Here is a 27,461-nt window from a genome sequence, read left to right on the forward strand (position 1 = left end):
GCTCCAGGTGCAACATCCATCGGAGCCCACGGGCAGGAAAATCCAGCTTTCCTATGCTGGCTCTCCTGGGCATGCGTTAATGGACTTTCCCATCCCTGATGTAGGGTTCCACAGATGCTGTGTGAGATTACTTCAAAAGCAAGATCGCGCCCGTGGCCAGGGGTCACTTGGGTGCTGGAGTACCTGCCTTGTGCTGCATGTAGCACTGCAGCAGGGGCTGGGAGGGGGCACTGGGGGGCTCCCTCAGCCCCGTCTAGGGCTCCAAGACCGGCAGGGCCTCCCCAGCTATGTGTAGAATCACTGAGAGGGAAGCTTGTTGTCCTATCTAGACTGCTGATGCTTCCTAGATCAGAGGATTTTCTTTTTTATCCCTCTGGCCAGCTAGAATGAAATTGTCTCCCACAGTCTCTGGGCTACAGCTCAGTGCTGTTTAAGGCTGACACTGCTACAGCGGGTCTTTGTTATGGTAAAAGCTGCCAGGCCCTGTGGCTGAGTTCTGGCTTTCCTTAGCTAGGTTGCTTCTTATGCTGATTTATGTTAAGGACCTCCCCTATGTGGTGCTTGGAGCTGAGCAACCAGACTTGGGTTTGAGTTTTAAACCAATCATTTATGTTTCACCCTTAAAAAAAATTCTACTTGTGATGTGCTCAGATTTGGTGGCTGTCAAGCTGACCCCCAGAGGGGGAGATGCAGCTTATCAGGGGGGTTGTTTGCTAGTCGGCCAATTGGAACTAAATTTGCTCCCTGGACTCCCAACTTTCTGCCTTTTTCTCCCACACCATGATCTTCCTAAGGTAATAATATATTTTTTCTTCTACTCTAAATTATGGCTACCCACCACCAACCCCTGACCGTGAGCTCAAGGCATCCAACCGCATGGAGAGCTCAGTGTGGGGTTCCCCTCGTGTCTGAGATTCTGCCCCCTCTCAGGGCGTCCACCTGCAGGGATCCCTGCTCCGGGCAAGGGCATATCTGGCACCTGCCACTTCGTCAAAATTATAGTGCTTTAAAGCATTCTTGGTTTGCTTTGTGAGTGGAAATCCCACAAAAGAAGGGGTTCAGGAGAAACCCTGTTACCCTAGTTCTAATTTCAGAACTCCACCTCCCGTTTCCTTCACCTAATTTCCTATTTTTCTGGTCTGGCAGCAGGAGCTCCAGATAGATGGGTCCTATCTGGTCGCCATTTTCTCTGAATCCCTCCATCTATTTTTTTTACACTCTTAAAAAGTACAAAATATTTACTCTACAAGCGCAAACAGATTTTCAAAAGCAGGGAAAAACCTGAACGTTCAGTACATGGTTCAATCGTCTTTTCATCTCTGTGCCCTAACTATGCTGAGCTCCATGGAACTGCATGGAGGGGAGCTATTCTGGCGTCATCGAGCCAAGTGAGTGTTTTGAATTACCTCAAGTGAATATTTGACTGGAAAGCATAGGGTGTAAAAAAACCCTGAAATCAGATGGTGCACATCTATCACAAAGAACAGGGCCTTGTACTTAAACCTTTTTTCTGAAAATAAGCAGCCATCTAAGTGAGATATCAACTAAGGCCGCCCAGAACAAGCAGCACAGCCTGTGTGATGCCAGGGTGATAAATAATAGAATCTCAATCTGCAGGTATGAACAAGAATCAGAGCTTAAGTTCGGAACACCCAGTTTGCAAAAGGACTCAAATGCACATGCGGGGTGAATTCCCTCTGACCACAGTCCATGGACATGAACAGATACAGTTAAGTTCAAATGTAACACCTGATCATTTGATCTCTTCAGACTAATTTTAATTTGGTTCCAGTTTTTAGTATTTTTCACTTTCTGTTCGATTGAGGTTTTTCTCTCTTTTATCATTGTTAGTTTTTCTTTTCTACTTGTTTCTTGATTTTGTTTTGTATTTTTTTTTAATACATATGAAATCCAGGAGAGGTAAATCCAGAGAGACACTAACAGAATTAACAATCACCTAGGGACAGGCAGGGAAGATTTGGGGGAGTGAGGGGGGGGGCTAACAAAAATGAATATAAAAGAAGGAAATGATGTAAACCTGATTGTGGTGAGGATTACACAAATCTTAATATGACTGAAGTATTGAATGATATATGTGAATTATATGAGAATTAAAATAAAACAAAAGCTGAGGTCAGAGATAGGGCAGCAATTTAGCCCTGAATCTCTTGGTGAAGATTGAATGTCATTTTGTGCCAAGAGCCCATTTTTCCACTCATGAAGTTTGGGGAACCGGCCATGCTCCTTCATCACTTTTCTTACCTCAATAAATGGGTACAGTTCACTCTTCTCCCTTTTCTTCTCTGTCACATACTTTGCAGCAGTCAGGGGAACAGAACTTACAGTCCTGAAAGGGATCCATGAGTGTTAGTCCAGGTAGACTAGAGAAACAAATCCACACTCAGATGTGTATAGGAAAGACCTTTATATACAAGAACAGTTGTATATTGAGAAAGCATTCCAGCCCAACCAAGATCAAGTCCATAAGTCCAATATTAGCCCATGTCTGATATCAATCTATAATGTTCTCTTCAGACTCATGAAACACCTTCAATGACCCCAAATGCAGGAAGATCACACAGGTCAGTAGTTGCAAAGTCTTCTGCATCCAGTGGTGGTAGAAGCATCTCAGCTTTGGCAGGGTCTCCATGTGGCTCCTCCAGTTCCCAGGGCATGGGTTCTATCAGTGTGGTGCCATGTGTCTTGTTAGTAGGACATCTCTCAGGGAATGAGCAGAAAGATAGTCTCCTGCCTCCAAGGAGGAAATACCAGATTTCCCAGAACCCTGACGGGAAGGCCAGGCCCACAAAGAGGCCTCATTGGCCATAACCCAATAGAGAGACTAGAGTCTACCCCTTCACTCTTAATCCTCTCAAGTCCCAAATTGACACCAGATTGTATAACTACAACAGACCACCCCTTGTCCATTTGACATTTTCACAAAATTCTTTAGCCATATATAATTTCAAAACAATAATAGAATCATATCAGTATCTAACAGTATAATATGAAAATGCATACATTTCACTCCGTGCCACCCTCCTTTAAACATAATATTCTGTAAGTGATGAAACAAAAATATCCTATGCTTAACAATTGCAGGTAAGGTACACCCACATATTAATCCTATAATTCTATGAATATATTCCAGTATCTATGAAATCTTGTAAGCTAGCCACTTCACGCCTTTATCTGGCCCATTTTGGCTATCCAGTTTCTCTACTGCCTACTTCCATCAACCCAGTGCTCTGAGGAGACAATCATATTCTTCAATATAAAGAGTCTTCATGCCAGTTGGAACCTTGTGAAGTCCACATCCACAAGAAAGTCAAAGCAGGACAGTTCGTCTATACAGTCTGCAGCAGTATATACCAGTGCACAGGCTCAACATTCTTCTCTTCATCTGGTCGGGTTCGGGTCAAGTCAATGTGGGCTCCCTCTCTTGGCCTCACCTCAGTGTCCATTGGTCGCATTGCCTTTAGGCCTTGGCCCCATCACCAATTCTCCACAACTCTAGTCCCCTCAGAGTAGGTCATGGACTTCAAACGAGTCAACCTGCTCTCATCTTCTTCTCTACTGCCTGTAAACCAGGTCCACGAGTGTCAGTGGTCAGAATGAACCCGCTGCTCTATTGCTGCTATTCTGCCACTTTCACTCAGCAAGCAGATCCAGGTGGTCACCTAGCAATCATTTCAGGCTTCTACAGGCTCCCTTGAATGTTCAGTACTAGAAAGGAGTTTCTTCAGGCTTTGAGATTTTTTTCCAGTTTCTGACAAAAACCACTATTCAAAATTCAAATATTACAAAAGTTCCCTTTTAATGCACATGAAGCTCTTCCTCACAGTGGGAGCAGTGCACAGAAACGGACCTTGATGCTGGGCTGCTCTGTGCGTGCTTTGGTCAGTTGGGAGCTGCTGATTCACAGATTCACTTCACGTGGATGAAGATGCTTGTTTGCTTCCCCGTGAGTTTATCGCGCTTCAACAGAGAAGAACCCTGTTCTTGGGTTTTGCCTCTGCCTTGCTCCTAGCACCGCTGGAATAGAAAGATTACAAATGATTTTTTTGTTGTTGTTTTAAAAAACAGAAAAGAAATGCCGTGTACCTGTTAGGTAAGTAGAGGCAGAACTGAGGGTGGTCGCTGTGCATGCCAAACCTCCTCCCCATCACAGACAGTTGAAAGCTGCTTCAGGCTGGAAAGATGCACACATTTAGGTCCTTGTGACAGGAAGCAGGTCAACCTGGGCGGGCCCCCATCTAGACCAGGTGGGCTTAATTCAGTCAATGGGGTCAAACAGTACCGTCAGCCATGCCTACCAACAGGGTATGGGTGGGGGCCTCCCACCAGCTGTCATGCAACCCAGCGCGCGTGGGCTGTCCAGTCCGCCCCCACCCCCCACGAGCATATTTGCCTCTTCTATCCTTTATAAAGTCACTTGGATCACAAACTAGGTTTCTGCGTCAATTGGTTCTTGTGTGAAGCCAAGGACAGAGGTACATTTCTCCCAGAGAGAGCCCTCACATAACCAAATCAGATTATAGCCTTCAGTGTTAGGGTTCCAACGAATTTTGGGGGAATATCTCAAGTGGTAGTGGTAAGGACACAACTCAATCCATATTATCTCTTTATTTTGCTCAGCCAGATGCTTGCCCTTTGAGCCTGAATTGTTGCAAGGCTTATTACCCCATCAAGTGTTCCCAGAGCAAGCCCTAAATGGGCAGTAGTCACACACAAGGAAGATTTGCAGGGGACACTGTTAAGAATGATTAATGCTTAAGTGTTCCTTGTCTCCCCAAATGTACCATCTGGCAGAAAATTTCTTAGATCTCTCTCCCGGGAGAGATATACCTCAGCTCTTGAATAACTCTCCTGGTCATAGACGTCAAATTCCAAGCTTTTCATCCAACATTCATAAAGCTAAATAAATGTTACATAAACCTAAGTTCTCTATCTTGGATAAGACAAAGTAAAACCATGACTTGAGAAGGTTTTCATTGAGGACAGAGACAACTTCAGATATTCTAAGCCTATGAAATTGGTCATGATTCAGGCAACTTGCCAAGGAAGCAGGTAATACCTAGGTGGGAGGTGGAATGAATAAGAACTTGCACTAAGATTCCATTCCATCAGGTGCAGCTGGTGACTTTGGAGGCCCAGAGCAGGCAGTGGGAGAGAGAAGACCAGAGCAGGGGAGGGATGTGATGAGCTGGAGGGTAGAGGGAGGGATTATGTGTTGTTCTGCTGTCACCTCCCACCCCACTGTGACCCTTTAGTGATGTGGGCCCAGGTTTGTGATGCAAGTGGTTTTGAAGGCAGAGGGGACTCAGAGTGCTCAGTTGCCTGAGTGCAACCGCTGTATCCAGAAGATGGAGGAGATTCTCTTTCTGCTGGAACAGAAAAGTGCTTCCTGGCTGACCTACCAATACCCCACCTGGTTCACTGTTTTGACCTTGGGCATCCTGTATGGAGTGGGTTGCTTCTTCCTGGTCCTCCCCTTCCTTCCAAATACTCCACCTGTGCGACCACCCAGGAAAAGGATAAAGGTAAGAAATTCTCAACCCAGCCATAGGAGAGATTGATTTTTCCTTGTTTTATAAATTTTTCCTTTCGTAATTAATTTCCTGATAGGGGAAATCTCAAGAAAGAAGAGACCATCAGCCCTGGCTTTGGAATGTTGATGAGGGCTGGTGCGTCCTTACTCACTGTTAGGACTTTGTTCACTGCATTGATATCATTTTATCCTTGCCGGCTTATGTTGATTTTCATTATTTCTGTTGGCTTTCCCTGTTTGTGAAGCACAGGAGGCGTGGATGCATCATGATCATGGACACAAGGGTTGACAGAGTTGCAGGTGGAGAGATCTCATGGCAGAGGGAGGGATTGTGAGATCAGCAGTGTGGAGAACTTCCCCATCGGGAAGCTAGGGAGTGAAGGGGGATTGATTTCAAGACGAAAAAATGAAGGAGGCCAGAGGGGACAGAGAGCTTTAGACCTGACTGTGATTACACAACTCCTTTTGAAGGCAATTTAACCATGGAGGGGGGGGGGTGTTGTTCTAAAATGGATATGGTAATCATTGATTGTACCATTGCCCTTGATCTGATTGAACGACTGAACTATTGACTCGTATGGTATGTAAATCATTTGCCAGTAAGATGAGCATTCAAAAATATTTCTCTTTGAAGATCTCAGACCTTCCATCTCTAGTTGTTATAGAGGGCAATAGGTAAAAATCCCCAATATAGTGACGCAGTGGCTAAGGACTAGATGACTAGACATTTCAAAGGGCAGCTCTCATCACTGGGTCCTCAGTCTCTTTCCTTGAGCTCCAGTCTCTGGGCCAAGGCTCCTTTTCTGTCTGGGCTAATTGAGAAAGCATGGCTGACCCCGGGGAGGAAGTGGTCAAGGGCTGGCCCAGAGCTTCAGCCTCCATAATCAAAATCTTGCCCACCAGAACACTGAGTGCTGAGAGTGTGTGCTCTCCGTGAGCAGAGGAAGGCTGACGGAAGAAATGCACTCTAGGTCTCACACAGAAGCTGGTTTCTGGGCTTTAGTCATTCCATGGAGATTGTCATTCTTCTAATCACCAGTAAATGCCTGCCGTTTGTCACAAAGAACAGATGCAGGATTGGATTCCAGCCTGACTTCCTCTCTTGTGCCCCAGCCTCAGGTGGAGACAAGGAGAAGCAGCAGGTCAAGGGACAAAGGTGACGCTCTGAAAGGTAAGGTTCTGCCCATTCAACCAAGCTCTGTAAGCTCTCCTGTCCCCTCCTCTGCAGGATGCCAGTGGCAACAGCCCGTCTCTCTCAGGTAATAATCCTGAACAAAAGGATACTGTGGATGGAAACAGAACCCAGATATTTCCCAGATGTACAGGAGGGGCCTAGGATGGGATGAAGGCTGGCCAAGGTAGGACCCAGTAGGGGGCAGTGGGGGTGTCAGGAGCAGATTCTGGTGGATTTGGAGGTGGAACATTGAGGGGTAACTGCGATAAGCTGTGTAACTTTGCCAAGGTTCAGATTGCTCACTGAGACCCCACAGACAATATTGGAAACCGATGCTCCTTGAAATGCCAAAGCACCTCCTGCCCGTGGGAGTAAGCTATCATTTGACCTTGAGCTCTGGAGAGTCCAACGTCCTAAGTGCACAGCCCGTGTGACATTCCTTTCGGTCCTCTGGGAGGGCTGCACCATAACGGTTCTCTTGATTTCCAGTTTTCCGAAGCTTCCTGCAAGAACTATATGGCGCTCAGAACCTGCGTTTGCGTCTTAGGCAGAAGTAAGTAACCTTCCTGCTTCACCGCGGGGTGCATCTTCCAACCAGGGTGCCTGTGTGGCCTCGGGCTGCAGAGCAGCTGGGATGCGCTGGTTTGGGGGACACTTTCAGGGATGGGCAGAGAATGACAGGAGTCCCGGGCAGTGGGGTGGGGCAGGAAGAGCAGGCCATCAAGGCTTGGGGAGGGGCTGAGCTTGCACCGACCCTTGCTAGCCTGCTAGGTCTCTTGCCCCTTCAGTCCTGGCTGTAATCTGGTCCTTCTGTCTCCTGCAGCCACTTGGGAAACCCACTTGACACTGGCAGCTTTGGTCAACAGAAAGCTCAAGCCCTCTCTGGTAGCTGGCGAAATAGAGGTACGGCTGAAGTCCACGTCGGTACGCGCGCCCCACACGGTTCTGCGGCTCATCCATTCCGGACACCTAGGTCTCAGAACTCCACCCTTCCACGGGCCCAGATGTGCATCTCAACTTCTCATGTCTTACCCGCCTTGAGTCAATCACCAGACTGCGCACATTCCCATGAACCTGACAGTCTTTCACCCACACCACTGGCTCTTCCCTCACCCAGTGCCAAACCCCCGGATTCAAAGGCCTACCTGCAGCCTCCAAGCACTCTCTGGGACTCACCAGGTCTGCACCCCACAGGGACTCATTCTCAGAATGACTTGTTGGCAAGGCCCAGGCAGAGCCCATCTCCACACAACCGCTGCTCCACACCTGCCATGGCAGCCATCACAAGTCAGGATCCCACAGGCCTCCCTACTGCCTCCCCACCCCAGTGTTGGGCAGCTGCCAAGAACTTACAGCTTCCCTCCTTGGAATACTTTGGGTCTCTGAAAGAGCACTCTACCTGGCACCCCCAAGAAGACACCTTTCGGGAAGGACCCACAAAGAGGCAGGGGGAAGTAGGGAGGCCCACCTTGCTCAACCCCAATGTCCACAAGCTGCTGGAAATAGAAATCACAAAGGCAGAGAAATGGAATATTTGGGAAGAAAAAGGAAAGGGTGTATCAGAATACCATCTGCAGGCCTTAAATATGTTGAAGGCACTCGATGGGGAGCAGATCACTGCACTTCCCCAGCCCTTCTGGAATGCCAGCATCAAAGCAGAGCAGATACCCAGCGCTCAGAAGCATTTTCCACAAAAATTCAGTGAGTTTTTCTGGGGTCTACCTTTTCTGCACAGCGAGTCTCTGGCAGCTGCTCTCAGGGTCTCTGGATCCACCCTAGAGTTTCCCACTGTCTTATTTAATGAAATTCCTAATGCCTTACCAGCTCAAATGCAAGCTAAAGAGTACCCACTCTAGTTGCAACGTCACTCCTTGCCCTACACTGAAGGCCGATTCCAACTTTTACTTCCAACTGCATGCCAAGCCCAGGCCCCACCGCCGGCTACAGTCCTGAATCCGCCCGGTCCACAGCCCCGTGGCTCACTCGCAGTACCTTTTCCTCCTCCTCACAAGAGTCCCTGTGATGAATCCTGTCTTACCGTCCACACTAAGTCCCAATCACGCATTCCAAATTCACTTCAACAGCTGGAAAGCCATTTTTTAAAGAAACAACAGGAAAGTGAGAGTTCTTTACCCTTTATGATACCACCACCCCAGGAAGCTTTTTGTCTTCGCAAACCCACTCATCCCCAGGACAATCAGAAGGTCCAGACCCCAAAGACAGACCCCAAGCTTCCTGGCTGCTTGAAGCAATCGGAGCTCCACCGCCAAGAGAACTTCCCTCAATTGCAGGGGCCCCTCGGCAATGGGACTCTTGAGTCTCTGACACTAAAGCAGCCTCAGGAAAAATGGCCAGGGACTTGTCTGGATATGAAGCAGCCCGAATGCTCCTGCTCAACACCTGGAGACAAGCAGGGGAAGAATGTAATGAAGACGGTGTCCCCAGGAAGATGCACACACCCTGGACCATCGCTTGCGTGCTGCAGAGCCGGTGTCCAGCTGAGGAACAACTCGGTCAATGGACAAGGGAATTACTTGAGGAAAATATCCAAATGTAATCTATCTCTCTGTGGATCAGGAAACTACTGCCCAAAAGGAACTCCGGGAGCCGACTCAAAGGAGTTAAGTGATTTGAGGATACACAAGGGGATTAACGCAGGAACTTACACCCTAAGGGGTCCAAATAAAATCCTACTGGAAAACACCCTGAATGTCCACATGTGCAGGAAGGTGGAGCAGATTAGAAAGGATCAGATCCCTGGCATTGTTTGCCGTTCATGTCTTGCGACCACGCACGCTTTGTCTATTTCCCTGACCCACCCACATGTTGTCAATGTGGCCTCCTGGGGAGAGCTGGAAGATCTGAACACAACGCAGAGCCTTTCCTTTCTCAGCCCGGGCACTCAACAGGTGCTGGACTCGCATATCGTAAGGCTCCAAATGAGGCAGAGGTGGTGCATGCCCCTCAAAGTCCTTGAGCCCACAAACCTCTGTAGGACAAGAAAAGACAACGCAATGTCCTTTCCAAAGTCCACCTGCTTAGCCACCCCTAAGTATTGAACTAACCTAGTAACTGAGGCTGCCAAGGTCCTGGGAGAACCCTGTCAGGCAGACTGGGGAGAGAGAGTGACCACAAAGAAATCAAGCCCTACCCTGGAGAGTCCTTTTGCTGATTGCTCCCCTACAGAGGAGCCTGTTCAGGGAACCCCAGCCTACCCCCCACTTGATGACAGTGGATGCTCATTGGCCCTCAGGCAGCCGTTTCCAGCCTTCATGCCCAGTATCCTTGGCAGAACCTTCCAGAATGAAAGTGTCCAGAGAGAGAGCCTAGAGCAAACCTCAAATCCAGTACTGACCAGCAAGGGGTCAAGGAAAGAGGGTGCTAGTTGTGCCCCAGGAGGCCCCAGATTGGAAGTGAACTCTGAATGTCCATCTTCAAGAGCCAAAGAGACAGGGTTGGTGGTGGTCAAGAAGTCCTCTTCAATAGAGCTAGACGATAGAGACACTTTCAAAACCAGTGTGCTGGCAAAATCTCAAACCAATGATGTGGACCCGGGGGTGCTTCGAGGCTCTAGGATGTAGTAAAAGTTTCCTGCTACCTGGAAAGTGTGCTCCAGTTCCTGAAAAGCCAAGCCTTACAGCACGAGTGTGCAGTGAGATTAAGCTCCAGGTGGAGGTAGAGGCAGAGGATGGTTCTCCATGCTGTCCTGTTGACGGGCTCCTTCAGGACTGCACCACTGATGTGCTCACTGCCACCAATGTTTTGCCTTCTCAGGTGGTCCATTGCCGCCCCCAGCATTTGTTCACTGGGGATAAGCCAATATGTCAAGGGCCAAGTGGCTTCGTGGTGGCTAGAGCAATTTACATGGGGCAGCAGAAGCTCAAAAGCCCCAACCTTCAGGACCCCTCGACAAGGAGAAGGAAGGATGCTGTTCCCACTGACAAGAGGGAGACTCATAAATGGCCCAATCCAGAAGAGCATGGAAAAGGATTAGCGGGAAGAGGCATCTCCCAAGTCTGTGGGTTAAGCCAGCCTGTGCAAGACAAGGCATTGGCTGAGTGCCTTGAGATCAAGTCCTCACAGCTCCCACCAGAGAAGGGACAGCTTCCTGCTGAGGGCCACAGCAAAAAATGGAGGAAGCACTTTGTCCAGTGGATTTGCTCCAGCAAAAAATCTACAGGACACGGTGATCCTTTGCAAAAAGGAAAGCCCGTATTACCCTGTGGTCACAGCCTTGGGCCCCTTCAAAGACAACCAGTGTCTCCTAACAAGGTCACGGAGGCTCAGGTGCTCACGACAGATGTTGGCCAAGTCCTAGAGGGGACACCAGGCTGTCATCAGGAGTATCTTGCGTCAACGTTATGTCCACGAAAAGAAGCGCAGGCCTCAGTTAATGGATGTTCCTCCAGCTGCAGGGCTCCTTTCTTTGTAGAACACAGGATAGTGGCAAGTGTGAGACCCTGCCTCCACCAGGCGATACCTGACTGCCAGAGCCTTCCCACCACGAGCACCTGTATCAGGGTGTATCACAAATTTCTGTCTGTTCAGGGGATTCAATATCAGAAGCCACACTCAGGCATTGCCCCCCAGGGTGTTTGTGTGCCCAGTCAGCTTGCAGCAGCAGAGGCGGAGGAGGTGGGCTTACTCCAGTTACCCTTACCACTGCCCACGTCACTGTCTTCGAGAATATGTCTTATCTGGCAAATTAGAAGACGCTTCTTCTGCTCTGATTAGTAGGAAAGTATCCATGCCAGCCACTTTAGCCTGTTCTGCACAGGCTAATGGCTTCTCTCAGCCATGATATTCATTGTTCCATAATAGAGATTTTCCCCCTCCTACATTAAAGTGTGACTTCTGTGCTGCATGGCGGGATCTAGAGGGGGTGTCATGTGTGTTAGTCTGTGTAGACTAGAGAAACAAAATTCACACACTCATATTTTATGAGTTTTATATAAAGGTTAAGTGAACATTGAAAAGCATCCCAACCCAGTTCAATCTAAGACCACCAGTCCAATAGTATCCCATGTGTCTGACACCAATCTACAAAGTCCTCCTCACAATCCAAAAACACACGGGGAGACAATGACTGCAGGAGGAAATTGTAGTCCGTGCGCTGGCAGGTTCTCCATGAGGCTGCTGCAGAAACCAGGGCTGCAACAGGGTAGGTCCATGCGGCTTCTCCTCAGGGATGTCCCAGGAAATGAGTCTTTCCAGCTGCTTTAGGGACCTAACAAATGCATATCCACCCTGGTGGCACTATCAGAGAGCAAGAGACCAGAAAGGCTAGGCTCACAGAGCCATTGATCTCCCTGCCCTTCAATTAACCCCACATGAGTTCATTGACGAGGTTGGCATAATATACCTTTAACTATGTTAGATACTGCGTCTCCTTCTCTGAGTGCTAGCTCTGACTTCTCAAAGGGCAGGGCTCTGGAGGAGGTTTTCAGCAGTGTTTCCCACCCACTTCCATCCCAAGTTCTTCATTTTGCACCTCTTATGATTTATGGTAACACCCCTACTGTGAAAACCTCAGAAGGTCCCAACACAGTGAAGAATGTTCCCTGGTGCCATTACTTTGTCTTCAACGTTATGTGGCTGCAGTTGATAGGTTTTGAGAGGCGCAATCCAGCCAAGAAATTCCATCGAGGGTCCAGAAGAGGTTTAGACCAAAGTAGCGTCTCATGGTACCAAGCAGGCATGAGACATGTGGCGGCCTGTCTAAGTCCCACATGTGCATTTGATGAAGGCTGCCAAGTTTGGCATGGAGGTTCCGCCTCAATACACCTGTCACAAAATGTGAAATGACATCTTTTGCTACCTTTGCCTCTCTCCCAGCCTAGGGTAACCTCCAGGATGGAAGTCCCAGGTCTGACACATGTGGGTGGGAACTGCTAGGGAGGCTGCCAGCGGGGGACTCTGCTCACCCACTGCACCAAGGGAAAATCCGGTTCACAGCTCACATGCCTTCCTCTGTATATAAACCCGGAGAAGGAGCAACAGCTTAGGCTGAGTGGTACAGGATGAGCGTCTGTGTAATAACCACTAATGGTTAGGCACCATGGACACAGGGTAGGGAAGGATACAGTGAAGAAGAATATGAAGCGTTGGACGTAGCAAAGGGGGCCAAAGAGCATGAGGATCCCCAGAAATGACGCAAGACACAAGCGGAGCTAACACAGGCTTACAAAGGGGAATCGGCCAGGTGCTTCACCCCAGCTTTAGCTAGCTGCCCCCACAGCAGAACTTTATCTCCTACAGAGAGCACTGGGTTGGATAGCAAAGGCACAGCTTTCAAGCAGGGAAGGTTACTTTCTCAATACTATCTTTAGTGGGGCGACAAACTGTTATTTTACTTGATTTCCATCTCCTGACTGGGGGAAGGATGAGTTGATAGCCAGGGTGGGGTAGAGTGGGGATGAGTCAATAACAGGGTGCCAGGACTCAGGAAACATGACCCCAGGCTTTTGGGCTTCACACATGCATACACACACGCGTCCGCGCTCTAGGAATGTTCTCACGAAACATGACCCAAGGCTGGTGGTCTTCACATGCACACACACGCGTGCGCACACACACACATACATGCTCTAGGAATGTTCTCAGCAAACATGACCCCAGGCTGGTGGTCTTCACACACACACACACACACACACACACACACACACACACACACACACACACGCTCTAGGAATGTTCTCAGGAAACATGATCCCAGGCTGGTGGTTTTCACACACACACTCACGCGCACACTCTAGGAATGTTCTCAGGAAACATGACCCCAGGCTGGTGATCTTCACACACACGCACACACACACACACACACACACACGCGTGCACGTGCTCTAGGAATGTTCTCCGGAGAGAGTGGCTTCTAAGGACTGAGTGCTGCAAAGAAAGTCACAACTGGGAGCAGCCTTCCCTTCCCCTAGAGACTCCTGGGAAATCAGGATGTGCACGGAGATTAGACATCACCTGTCTTGATAAGGGAAACCAGTTCAATAGTGGTCAGTGTTTCCTCTGTGCTTCTAACACAGGGTTTTATTTCCTGGGCACCAGATTATAGAAGAAGGCAGGAGGGCCCCCCAAAATATGATTAGTTGATCCGCTAGAGTAAATTCTCATGTGCTTAAAAGAACACCCCTGGTGGGCCAGGGTTTACTGTTTACTGAACTAAACAGTAAAGGATGGCGAGGAAGACATCCACTGAGCCTTGACCTCCATGCCTCAGTCAGGACACCAAGTGTGTGTGTGGGGTGGGTGGGGACTGACACCAGTGGTGGAGGAGGGAAGTGGACATAGGCCCCAGAGACTGCTGGTACAGCAGCATGATGTTGTTTCTGGAGTCCTGATTGTGCCAAGGCAGCCTCTGGAGTGACTGTGGCAGTAAAAAAATCAGATTCTTGATCTGCAGAGCCTGGATCTGGGGCCTCTTGGGTAGCAGGTAGCTTGGGTGTGTTCCTAGAGAGAGTGAAGAGCTGGACACCGGACTCCCCGCTGCTGAACCCTACCGTTCGTGCTAGGTAAGTGCACGGAGATGGAGAGAAGACCCTGAAAGAACAGCAAGGGGTGCATGGACCAAGCCCCTTCCCTTTCCCCTGCCACCAGGTCCTCTTATATGGTGCTGTGAGGTCAAACAAAGGGAAGCCCACTCAGACCTGCAGAGACCTCAGCGAAACAACTGCCCCCCACCCCCCACAATTCAGCAGACATCTCACAAGGACACTCACACATACCCGAGAGAGAAACCTCACACACATACTTCCTTGGAGACTTCCAGAGAGACTCAGAGGCCTCGCACAGAGACTTCATATGAAGTTCTCAGCATCCTTTATGGAGACTTCTCAGAGACCCCACAGGGACCTCACACAAAGCCCTCCCACATAGCTCACTGCCAGCACGGGAGAATTAGCAGCCACTGTCCACCCCTGAGCTCCTGGAAACTTTCACACATTGTCTGCAGTGCCCCCCATGCTTGTGCATCTTTGTCCTCATAGCCTTGCTTGGGAACAACAGAATCACAAACTGCACGTAGTTGTGTGCAAATTTTTTCCACTGAAACGTTTTCACTAGCCTGAACTCTGAAGTGTAGTTTACAATTGAAATACAAGTAAAACTGCCAACACCAAATGAGAGTGTGATTTTAGATGGTGTGCAGTCAAATGTCGTACGCCACACTTTTACTTTTGCTTCGGACAAATTCTCTAATTGGTGGGGAAGTGACTGACTACTTTGGAAGCAACAGAACAGTCCATCAAATGGGCTTCAGGACTCAAATATATAAATAGACATCTGATCTGAACTCAAACTCATTCCCCAAGGGGCTCATGAACCTAATTTTTTTGGAAGAGTGAAGGAACCCACAAGAAAATAACAAAATGTACATCACATTGTGTCTGTCTGGCTTAATTTCTCAATGAAACAGCTGTCATATCTGAAGATATTCAGGGCAACATTCCTTTTATAGCTCTGTCGACATAGTTAATATGATTTTTCTGTGAAATGTAATATTTCTAAGTTATGCAAAGTCCTAATGTTTATCTACCACAACAAACTGATAATATTTCGAAGGATGAAGAAATAGATCAAGAAATAATAATTAATGAAATACACATTTTCAGGTAGTACCATTTACAATAGCCAAGCGTAAATGAAAATATCTATATCTATACTTGAATAAAAAAACAACAGATTTATATGAGGAAAACTACAGAAATTACAAGAAATCAAGTGTGACCTCAGCAAATGGGATAATATCCCATGCTCCTTGACCAGACGACTCAATGTAGTACAGTTATCAGTTCTACTCAAGGCACTAGACAAGTTTAATTCACTCCTGATAAAATTACCCTCATCTTTCTTCAAAGAATTGCAAAACCACTGATTACTAACTTCATATGGTAAGGGCATAGGTCAGGGGTTGAACCTACAAACTTCTCCTTGGTAGAAAGATAAAACTGTTCTCATAAAAGACTTGTAGGCTGGCTTTGAGTTGGAATTTTGGGGTCATTTAGGATTTTTTTGTGGCATGTGATTTTTAGGGCTTTAAGGTCATTTGGGGTCATTTAATTTTTTTGCGCATTAGGGTGGTTTGGGCTTTAAGGGTGTTTTATAAGGTTTAAGGGAGTTTTTAAGGGATTTAGGGGTGATTTTTTGGAGTGTATAGGTATTTTTTAGCAGGTAGGGGTGTTTTTAGTGATCTTACAGGGTTTCTTAGAGATTTTAGGGTATTTTAAAATATTTTATGTGTTTTTCCCCAGCATTTTATGTTTTGTTGGGGCTTTCATGTTGTCTTCAGGGCATTTATGTGGTTTTGGAAGTTCATGGTTTGGGAATCTTCTAGGGATATGATTTGGAAGTTCCACATGTTTTGGGAGGCATTTAGTGTGTTATTTGTGGCTTCAGAGTGTTATTTGAATTTTAGGGAATATTATGGCTTTTCAGACATTTTAAGGCTTTTAGGGTGATTTTAGTGTTTAAGGGTGTTTATTAGGCTTATATGTGTTTTTATGGCTTTTAGTGTTTTGTTAAAATTTTAGGGTGCTTCTTAAGGCATTAGAGTGTTTGGGGGGATTAGGTTTTGGTTTTCAGGGCTTTAGGGTTTTGTTGGATTATTTTTTGCTTTCATGGTGAATTCATGTCTATTAGGCTGTTGGACTTTTACAGGGTTTTATAGTGCTTCGGGTTGCTTTGTAGGGATGTTCTTGGGGTTTTAAAAGACTTTTAGCGTGTTTTTAGGGTTTCACGTGTTCTTTATTTTGCGTTTTAAGGCATTTGCATAGTATTAGGGCATTTATTATGTTTTCGGGACGTAAGGAGTTTTTTTTAAGACTTATGGCGCATTAGGGTGTTTTAGAAAGCCTTTTACCATGTATTTAATTGTCTTAAGATGTTTTAGAGGGTCTTTAGGGGTGGTCTTAGCATTTTAGAAATATTTTAGACGTTTTAGGGTTTTTAAGGCATTTATAGTGTTTTTACGACTTTTAAGGTGTTTTTAGAACACACCTGACAGGTACACACTATTTCAATCAGGCTCTGGTTAGTGCCTCTCAATCAATTGGTGACATGGGAGTCTGGATAATGGATTACCTTTACTCTGCAGATGAGAAAACTCACTCAAAAAGACACAGGTGTTGACCCACAGGCACACAACTGGTTAACAACAAAGACATATTCACAACCAGTGTTGGGAGCCAGAGCCCTAAGCCCCACATACCTGTCCCCAGCCGAACAGTCAATCTATCCTGAACCATCAAATGATCTGAGCAGATCCTCCCACCCAACTCACCTTCCCATGCCAAATATTTTATTTCAGAAGGTGGCAGTGAATCTGCAGCTCTGAGAGAGGGACATATCTGATCGGAGCACATGGAGCAGATGAAGGGGGAGGAGGGGAATGTGGAGCACATCCTGGCACACCAGGACTTGAGGATGATGTTCCCACTCAGAGAATCCAGTCCACATAGAAGACCACATGGCCAGCCCCACGATGAGACAAGACACCCCTCAAAGACCCATAGCCTTAGAGGGGACAACACTGAAGACTCAGTGTGGGAAATGCGCCCGAACTAATCCTGCCACACCGAGGCATAACACTAAGGGGGTACAGCAGAAGAGCAAGAAAACGAAGCATCAAGGTCCCCAGGGAATGCCAAAGGATGACTTTGAGGCCAGTACTTGGTACACCAACAGACTGGACTGGAAAACACTCTTAAAGGCCAACAAACCGACCTTGAACTAACGATGAGCCACTTCTTTCTTGTTGAGTTGTTTTCATTCATTGTCATTGGATTTTGGTTGTTTTGTTGCTTTTAGTGCTTGGTTTTGCTCTGTCTTGTTTTGTGTATGTTATTACATCTACAGGTCTGTCTAAATAAGATAGGCTGGACGAACAATCTGGAGGAGAGAAAACAGGACCAACACTTCTGGGGAGACATGGGAGAGAGGGAGGTGTGGGGAAAGGTAGTGGTGTTAAGAAACCCAGAGAAAAGGGAAGAACAGGTGATGCAAATCGGTGGTGAGGGGGATGTAGGAGGCCTGGTAGGGAGTGATCAAGGGAAATGGAACCAATGGAACCAAGAGGAATTACTGAATTACTGAAGCACAAATGAAAAGTGAGCATGGCAGTGGGCCCAAGAGGCAAATCAAAGGGAATAGAAAAGTAAGCTAGGAAGCAAGGGTCAATTATAGAGGTTTAAAAAAAGGCATGTACATATTTAAATATATGAGCATGGGGAAATAGATCTATGTCCCTATATTTATAGGTTTTGTATTAAGGTAGCAGATGGACATTGGGCCACTGCTCAAGGACTCCCTCGTTGCAAAAATACTGTTCTATTAAATTGGCATTCTATGATGCTCACCTTCCCTACACGATCACTGAACACAAAGCAGGTACATAAGCAAATGTGGTGAAGAAAGCTAATGGTGCCCAGCTATCAAATATATAGCATGTGAGGTCTTAAAGGCTTTAAGGAAAACAAGCGCCCATCTAGCTTAGAAGAAACAAAGCCCACATGGAAGAAGCACACCAGCTTGTGTGATCATGAGGTTTTGAAAAGATTTGGTAGCAGGCATCATCAGAACAAAAAAAATCTTATCATTGCGAATGAGCGGGGAGTGCTGGGTACAGACACAAAACCCATTTACAGTCCTCTGGACATCCCTAACAGAAGGGTGTCAGGGAGGAGATAAACCAAGACAGGTACCAGATAATAACGATGAAACACAGCTTTCCCCTAGTTCCTACATGTTTCCTATCTCCCACTATCATGATCCCAATTCTAATTTACAAATCAGGCTAGACTAGAGAATGTACACTTGGACAGATAGGAACAGGAAACATGGGGAATCCAGGGTGGATGAGCCCTTGAGGACCAGTGTTATGAGTGCAGACTCGGGAAGGGTGGAGGGAGGGTAGGTTGGAAAACGGAAACCGTATACAGGGATCTACATTTAACCTCAACAGAAAAGTGGGTGAAGGAACATCAGACAGTGCAAGATATGAGAAAATAATTAGTAAATTATCAAGGGTAGCTCGAATGGAGGGGGAAAAATGAGGAGCTGAGGCCAGGGGCTTGGGTGGGGTGGAGAGTGGATATTTTGAGAATAATGAGGGCAATGAATGTACAAATGTGCTTTACACAACCGATGTATATATGCATTGTGGTTAGTGTTGCATGAACAATTTAAAAAAAGGTCTGGACAGAGGGCACATGCAAGGATGATCTCAGGCTGGATTAGATCAGCAAAATCACCTCCTGGAGTTGCCTCACCCTGTGTCTATTCCTGAGTCAGGCATGAAGCTTAGGGCCCATAGTCCCAGGAGCTGGACAGGGAGGGAGGCGGGGTTCTGAGGTCATTCCATAGGGGCAATGGCCCTCCTGTCCTGCCGGGCCCACCCTCCTTTGTAATCCTGCTGGCTGGAGCACGGCTTTCATGGAGTCCACACCATGGGAGCTCTACTACTCATGGGGGATTGGCAGGAAGCCTCTGCTTATGCGCACACACCACCACCTAGCTGGAGGATCTCTGTGAACAAAGCCTGAGGCAGACAACAAGCCCACTAATTGATGCTGTAAGAGATACAATCAGCATCCAGAAACCTGCAACTGGGAGTAAGAGGCAGCATACTTGGCCCCAGCCACTCCCACTGCCATCTTCAAGGAGTGACATTCTAAAGCAGAGGGTTTTCAAAAGGCACTGCCAGGACTGTGGAATGAGCAGCTCATTTGTGGACATGGATACTGTGTGATCCAGAAGTATTACCTCTTCCTTTCCATTCAGGTGAGACAAAAAAAAGTTCCAAATAGAAAGCCATGCATCTAAACAGTATCCAATAGCCACTCATGTGCAGTGCTGCTGCCTCCAAAGAGCTTTCCTAGGTTTTTCTCTCTGTGGACAGATATACCTTGGTCCTTGGCTCTGCATGAGAAAGAATTCACGCCAAAGCCAGGTTTGTGATCCAATTGTGTTTTAGGAGAGATAGGGAGGCATGGTAGGCAACCCTGGTGGACCCCAGTGGCTGAATTGAATTTACTTGGCCTAGGTGGGTCAATGTGGGTGCAGCACCCACCCAGGTGTACCTGGCCTTCCTGACTGGAAACCTGGACCTCTGAGCACGCTCGGTGTGCCACTCTTTCCTGGGTGGCTAGCTTGGCCCTCTGAGCATGTATCATGGACAACCTAGTCCCTATGCTAGCTACCTAAAATTTACACCCTGAAGAGATATGGACCCAAATCTTTGGGGTACAAGGCGACGACATCTTTAGGTCCTTCCTGCTGGCAAAAGGGTGAAGTGGGGCTTTGGGTCCATACCCTTTCTACTCTGCTGGGAGGGGTTGTCCATTCAAGTCTAGGATGGATAAGGTTGAGGTGGTCCAGGAGATGGTGGTCCTAGAGGTGGCACACTTGGTTCAGAGGGCTTGGTAACTTGAGAACTTCTGGAAAAACAAACAAACGGACAAGAGGGTGAACAGTTTAACTGAGACAAGGCTAGGCTTGTGAGGTGGCAGTGCCCTTGAAATTAGGTGAGTGTCACAGGAAACAAAAAAAATCTTAGGATTATCAGGCATGTGTGTTTGTTCGTTCTAAGTATAGGCACGGGAGTAAAAGCATCCACAATTTCCCCAATGAGGGTACAGGGTTTGGGAACTACTGGGTGCACTGAGATCACTGTTTCATTTATGATCCTAATGTTTGGACCCACTGCTAAGAACCATGCTTCTATTTAATCCTATTATCCCTCAATTATTAACTTTGGTCAAACAAATTTTGTTTTCATTAATTACTTTCATAGTTATCTATCTATCTATCTATACACACACATTTAATTGAATGGAATGAAAAGGTCATGCGTTATAGCGTTAAATTGTAATATTGGAATACTACAGCGGGAGTCAACAGGGATCAAAAGAAAGTAAGTGTCTGAGTCATTTTTAATTTTCTTGGCTTCAAATTGAATAAAAGACTTGTAAATTACCCAGAGACCAAATTCCCATGGTGCCTCCTGCAACGGGTAGAATGTTCAGGGATGTTTCAGGGCTGGGAGATTAGTAACCCCTAAGTCCAGGATCCCTTAGGGCAGGGGTCCTCAAACTGTTTACACAGGGGGCCAGTTCACTGTCCCTCAGACCGTTGGAGCACCAGACTATAGTTAAAAAAAACCAAACTATGAACAAATTCCTATGCACATTGCACGAATCGGCTACTAAGTAGGACATGCAGAGGCAGCAAAAACACCCTGAGGGTGGGATAAGTGTCGTCAGGCCACATGTGCCCCACGGGCCACAGTTTGAGGATGCCTGCCTTAGGGGTTCCTGGGTGCACTGGGGATGAAGGTCTCTACTGCTCCTCAAAAGGAGAAATGCTGTAACTTCTGGCATTTCGGCCCACTTTCCAATCACTTTACAAAACTGTTCCAGGTGAATCAGGGTTAGAAGGGAAAGTGTACCATTCTCTGGCCACCATTCTCCTTTCTCAAATAAAGTTGCATAGTGTATCAGCTTTTGTTTGTCTAGCCTCTGTGTCAACTCTATCCCAATTGGACAGGATTCATGCAAGGGGGCAATTCCTGAGTATGAAGCTGCTAAGTCCCATCTAGAAAGCACAAAAGAAGGCTATGTAGAGCTTGCTGCCTCAAGGTCAATAAACCCCACTTGAGAGCGAGCCCTTTATTGCCCTGAATCTGTTGCCTCAGGAAGATGCCCCAGCAAGAAGTAAGGGATCAAAGACAACTCACTGAGGGCGACTTTAAGTCCAACCATTATTCTAGACAAGCTAGGAGAACCACTGCTTGGAATGGCCCCACGGCCCTCCAAGATGCCTGCTGGAGGGAGCAGACTCTCAAATCTCTGAAGGGAAGGGGCATCTGGAAGCTCAGGGAACCTTAAGGGAATTGGAATTTCTGTCTGGAACATCGTGGCAGTGGAACTGTGTAGTAAGAGCTTTCCCCAAAAGTGCCTTAAGCAGCAACACTGAAAGCCTAAAGGTAACAGTTACACAGGAAGGGTTCCATATGCCATTGGCCTAAGCCTGGGCCACGGAAAACCAGCCTGTAACAAGGAACAAACCTACACTGGTAGAACACTAACACTATAACGCCTCAAGTTTTAAATTCAGGAAATAATTTTAAACATTTTTATTCTTTACTTTCATAGTTATCAATATGTATATATGGCATTCAAATATATAAAACGTGCAATGTTTTTGAAATGTAACCAAATTGTCACATTGATAATTTATAAGTTTGGTACTAGATAAGTTTCAATTAAATGTTATAAAAATGTTGTGCTGGGCATTATAGGGCTAAAGCAGCTTGTTTGAAAAGCCAGGAGAAAGGGAATGGAGGGGAAAAGGGAAATATTTGGCTCCCAGGACAAGGCAGGGCTAACTCCCAGGTCTATTCAACCAGCTCCCTAGGCAGTGCCCTTCCACATGTTTGGGCTGGTGGGCACCATCTTGGCCAGGGTCACAGGCCCCGTTTCCCCATGGCCACAATGGCGGCTATATAGGATCTCTGGGAAAAGCTTAAACAGCCTTGACAAGAGTGAAGCCATTATGAGCTGACAGAAGGCACCATGTAAAGTAAATAAAGTAGCTATGAACTGTAAATGAACTAGCTGATATAGGGGAGGTAGGCTGTGCAGATGTGCCCAAGGGAATGTCCCAAAGGATATGGATGCTCAGAAGATTCGCGAGAGCGACCAGAGCAGTCTTTGTTCAACTAAGAATGACTAACTGCAACACCCTGCTTCTCTACTCTGCCTGCTTGCACACCTGCACATTGCAAAAGTATAAAAACCTTTGGACAATTAGACTGGGGCTGCTCAGGAAAAAAAAAACTTTTTCTGTTGAACTTGCCAGCGGTCGGAGTAGTTTTCTTTCTGGGAATGGAGAGTGGCTACAACATTTCGAGGTGCACCGAGATCCAATTGCCACTGTCTGGGCTTGCTTAGAAAGGAAACCTCCTTAACAGGAGTGCTCTCCCCAGAACTACGGATTTCTGATTTCTCTAGGCCAGGGGTCCTTAAACTCTTTAAACAGGGACCAGTTCACTGTCCCTCTGATCAGTTGGAGGGCCGAACTATCGTTTCAATAAAACTATGAACAAATTCCTATGCTTCCTGCACATACCTTATTTTGAAGTTTAAAAAAAACACACAAACAAACGGGGCACAAACACTCGGCGGACAGGATCAAGGTCCTCGGCTATCCGCATGTGGCTCACAGGCTATTGTTTGAGGACCCCTGCTCTAGGCGCTCACAAAGAGAATGTAGTTTCAGCCCTAAAGCCTGGAGACTCCGCAATTTGTTTAAAGGTGATTGGACAGAAGGAGTTCCTAATTTGCCCATGCAAGACTCGTTTTCCCTTCCCCTATTTCTCAGAGTTCATAGTTATGTTTATGGGGAACCAGGACATCCCTATCTGATCCCTAAAATTGATGCGTGGAATGACATTGCCACTAATAAGCCAGCATAAACAAAAGACTTACTTCCTCCTGCAACAGAAAGGGTTCTTGTTTCAAGATTTCAGGAAACATGGCAGGACCAGAAAAAAAATAGACCCAAGGTCCTAAAACCACTAAGGTGGAGGCTGCCCTTCCCCAACCCCTCCCCATACCCCTCTGTCTCGGCTTTATTCCTTTTTGCAGGAGGACTCTGGGAGTGGGAGAACTAGCTTACGACCCTTCATTATCACTGCCACCCTGTCAGGTGCATGGGGCTGGAGAGAGAGAAATACTCATAACTCCTTTCTGAGTCCACACCCCAACATACACTAGGGCTGGTATGGGATCTCGACCGCCCCACCCCCCAAGAAGGATGATTTGGCAGCAGCCATTCTACACTCAAGGCAAGCAGCCCCAACACCTGGGGAAGACCCCTGAGTCCCTTTTTGGGTATATATCCCCTTGTATTCCAGTGATTTGTATAATTGGAATCAACAAAATCCCTTTTTCTGACAAAGCAGGTCTGATTCCTTGATAGAAACGGTTTTCCATATGCATTAGCCCACCTCCAGAAATTGCCAGCAACTTCTCCAGGTGCTGTTCACAACACAGGTACAGTAGCCCTGCCAGAGAGAGGCCCAGTAAGCAGTCAATGGACATGATGGTCAGACAGCAGGCACTCCCCATGTGAGGGAAACTCTTTTTGCCACTGCACGAAAAATGTGAGATCCAAACTCCTTGCAAGGCACAGAAGGCCTAACCAGGTATCACCAGTTTCTCTTGCAGGCCCTCAGTGGAACAGCTAGAAAACCTATGAATTTATCTAAGGTCAGTGAGAATTTTCAGGCTCTTACAAGAGAATGTCTGCGTGCCTTTTTAGAGTGACTGATGGAAGCCTACGGGCTTTATATCCCTAACGGCCTGGAGGCCCCGAGAACAGGAGGGCAATAAGTATTGCCTTTATTACTCAGTCTGCCTCAGACATGAAAAAGAAGTGGGAAGGGTTTGACGGGAAAAATCTTAGTGATTTGGTACAAGTGGCTCAGCGGGTGTGTAACAACAGAGATGATCCTACCACGACAGAGACAAAGAAACTAGTTAAAATACTAGTAATTGCCATGAGAGACCCCAGAGACTCAGGAAAAGGAGAGCATGGCCCACTTACGGAGAGACTGACCTGAGGGCACTGCCAAGCCATGGGGCAGGATCAATGTGCCTACTGCAGGAAAGAAGGACATTGGAAAAATCAGTGCCTTGAATACCCCAGGAGAAGCAGACAACCCTCCAATAGAGAGGACGGGCCTCATCCACACCTAGAAAATCCCAAGCAAGAGACAATAATGCTTGAAGAAGCTGAATGAAGGTGTCAGTGCTCTGTTTCACTTGGTCCCCAGGATCCCAGGCTAACTGTCCAAGTAGGAGGCCAGCCAGTCAATTTCTTAGTGGACACAGGGATTACCTTCTCAGGTTCAGAAAAGAGTACAGGCAAATTGTCAAAAGGAAAGATTTGAATTACTGTCAGCATATGATTGCTTCCAAAAATAACTCACACCAGAAGATTTGCATGGAGGTTAGGTGGGTTTCTCAAGACATCATGATAAAAAATATCTGTCTGCCCTTTGTCCCAGTTAGCCATATGATTTTTATGGCACTGGCCCCTGGCTTGGCTGTTGAGCCATGGAAACTGTTTTTGCAGGACGTGAGGCGGTGGCCTGTGGCCATCAGTGGAAGGACAAAATCTCCACAGTGGTCTTCCTGCTTCAATATGGAGCCACCTATATCACCTCTCGGACATTATTGTTGTCCTGGGCTCCGAATCGCCACCCCAGGTCTAGAAGGCACCTAACAGATCCACACTATTTGAATCAGGCTCTGGTTAGCCCCTATCGATCACTTGGTGACATGGGAGTCTGGACAATGGAGTACCTTTACTTTTCGGATCAGAAAACTAACTCAAAAAAACACAGGTGTTGACCCAGAGGCACACAACTGGTTAAAAACAAAGCCAAACTTACAACCATTTTCTGGAGCCAGAGTTCTGAGCCCCTCGTGGCTGTGCCCAGCCGAGCAGTCCCTCTCTCCTGGACACACCAAAGATCTGAGCAGATATTCCCCACAACCCCTCCCAAAGATTTTATTTCAGAGGATAGCATTGAATTTGCATCTCCTGGACAGAGACATTACCTGATCAGAGCACACAGAGATGAAAGGGAGAAGGGGAGAGTGGAGCACATCCTGTCCCACCAGACCTTGAGGATGATGTTCCCACTCAGAGAAGTCAGTTCACATAGAAGACCACATGGCCAGCCCCACGACGAGACACAACGTCCCTCAAAGACCCATAGCCCTAGAGGGGACAACACTGGAGACACAGTGTGGGAATTACCCCCAAACTGATCTCGCTACACCGAGGCATAACACTAAGGGGGTACAGCAGAAGAGCAAGTAAAAGGAGCAGCAAGATCCCAAGGAAATGCTAAAGGTGGACTTTAGGGTCAGGGTTTGGTGCCCCAAAAGACTGGACTAGAAAACACTTCTAAAGGCCAACACATAGTCCTTAAACTGTCTATGAGCTTTTCTATCTTGTTGACCTTTGTTTTCTTTTATTGTAATTGGATTTTTGTTGTTTTGTTTATTTTGCTGCTTGGTTTGGTTCTTTCTTGTTTTTGTGCATGTTATTGCCTCTACAGGTCTGTCTAAATAAGATAGGCTGAACGAACAATCTGGAGGAGAAAAAAAAACGGAACTAGCACATCCTGGAGGACATGCGAGAGAGGGAGGTGGGAAGAAAGGTAGTGGTGTTAAGAATTCCAGAGACAAGGGAACAAAAAGTGATGGAAATCGGTGGTGAGGGGGATGCAGGAGGCCTGGTAGGGCGTGATCAAGGGTAATGTAACCAAGAGGAATTACTGAAACCCAAAGGAAGACTGAGCATGACAGTGGGCACAAGAGGAAAATCAAAGGGTATAGAAGAGTGAGCTGGGAAGCAAGGGCCAGTTATAGATGTCTAAATAAAGGCATGTACATATATTTACAAAGGGGCATGGGGAAATAGATCTATGTCCATATGTTTATAGATTTAGTATTAAGGTAGCAGATGGACATAGGGCCTCCGCTCAAGGACTCGTTCATTGCAAGAACATTGTTCTATTAAATTGGCATTAAACGATGCTCACCTTCCCTACACCATCACTGACCACAAAGCGGCTGCATAAGCAAATGTGATGAAGAAAGCCGATGGTGTCCAGCTACCAAAAGATATAGCGTGTGGGGTCTTAAAGGCTTGAAGGTAAAGAAGCAACCATCTAGCTCAGAAGCAACAGAGCCCACATGGAGGAAGCATACCAGCCTGTGTGATCACAAAGTTTCAAAGGGATAAGGCAACAGGCATCATGAGAACAAAAAAATCTTATCATGTAGAATGAGAGGGGACGGCCGGGTATAGACCCAAAACCTATTTGCAGTGCACTGGACATCCCCTTACAGAAGGATCTCAGAGAGGAGATAAAAGAATACAGGGTATGAGACAGCAAAGAAAAACACAAATTTCCTCAAGTTCTTTTTTTTTTGTTTTTTTTTGCGCACCCCGCGGGCGCCCGGTGCCGCCCCCTCCCCGGTCCCGCGGCGGCGGCGGCGGGTCGGGGCCGGGGGGGGGGGTGGGGGGGCGGGCGCCAGGGGAGGGGGCAGACACCAGGGGCAGCGGTGGCGGCGGCGGCTCCCGGCGCCATCTTGGGCTGATCGATGAATTGAACAAAGAGGATCAATTTCCGATCAAGCGAGTTATCAATGGGGGCCGGGGAGTGAGAGGGACTTGTCCCCGAGTCGGCCCCGCTTTCCCCGGCACCCCCCTCCTCCCCTCCGCCGCGGCTCCCCGGCAGCAAGGCAGCCCGGCGCCCCCCAGGGAGGCCACGACCGCCCGCAGCCCCCACCCCCGAGCGAGAGGCCGAGAGAGGAGAAGCCTGACCTGCAGCTGCTGTAAATCAAAGCGCTTCCAATATTGGAACATCGATCCCACATTGGCCGCCATCTTGAGACGTATTGAGAGGGAGTGAGAGGCTGATAGAGAGGGGGCTGGAGTTCAGGAGCCGCCAGGAGGCAGCAGGCGGGCGGCGCCAAAACCCGGCCTGGAGCCGGCCGCCGCCGCCGCCACAGAGGAGCGCGGACTCCCCTTCACTGCTCCACCACCGCCAGGGCAAGCCGAGCCGGAGTCGGAGTCTGAGCCCGAGGGCGTGGCGGCCGCTGGCACGGCCTCGCGCGCGGCCGCCCGGCCACGCCCCCCGCCAGCGGCCGA

General features: G+C 47.5%; 1 long non-coding RNA gene across 1 annotated transcript; it reads right to left on the reverse strand.

The window, feature by feature from the left end:
* Positions 1-2,256: 2,256 nt before the first annotated feature.
* On the reverse strand, positions 2,257-27,270 carry LOC142435836 (uncharacterized). The gene is made up of 3 exons (XR_012781609.1): positions 27,135-27,270; positions 4,105-4,192; positions 2,257-2,347 (listed from the first exon to the last, which is right to left on the reverse strand). It is a non-coding gene; the product is annotated as an uncharacterized LOC142435836 (long non-coding RNA).
* Between the last annotated feature and the right edge of the window lie 191 nt (positions 27,271-27,461).

This window comes from Tenrec ecaudatus (assembly GCF_050624435.1).
Source record: "Tenrec ecaudatus isolate mTenEca1 chromosome 2 unlocalized genomic scaffold, mTenEca1.hap1 SUPER_2_unloc_11, whole genome shotgun sequence".
NCBI lineage: Eukaryota > Metazoa > Chordata > Mammalia > Afrosoricida > Tenrecidae > Tenrec > Tenrec ecaudatus.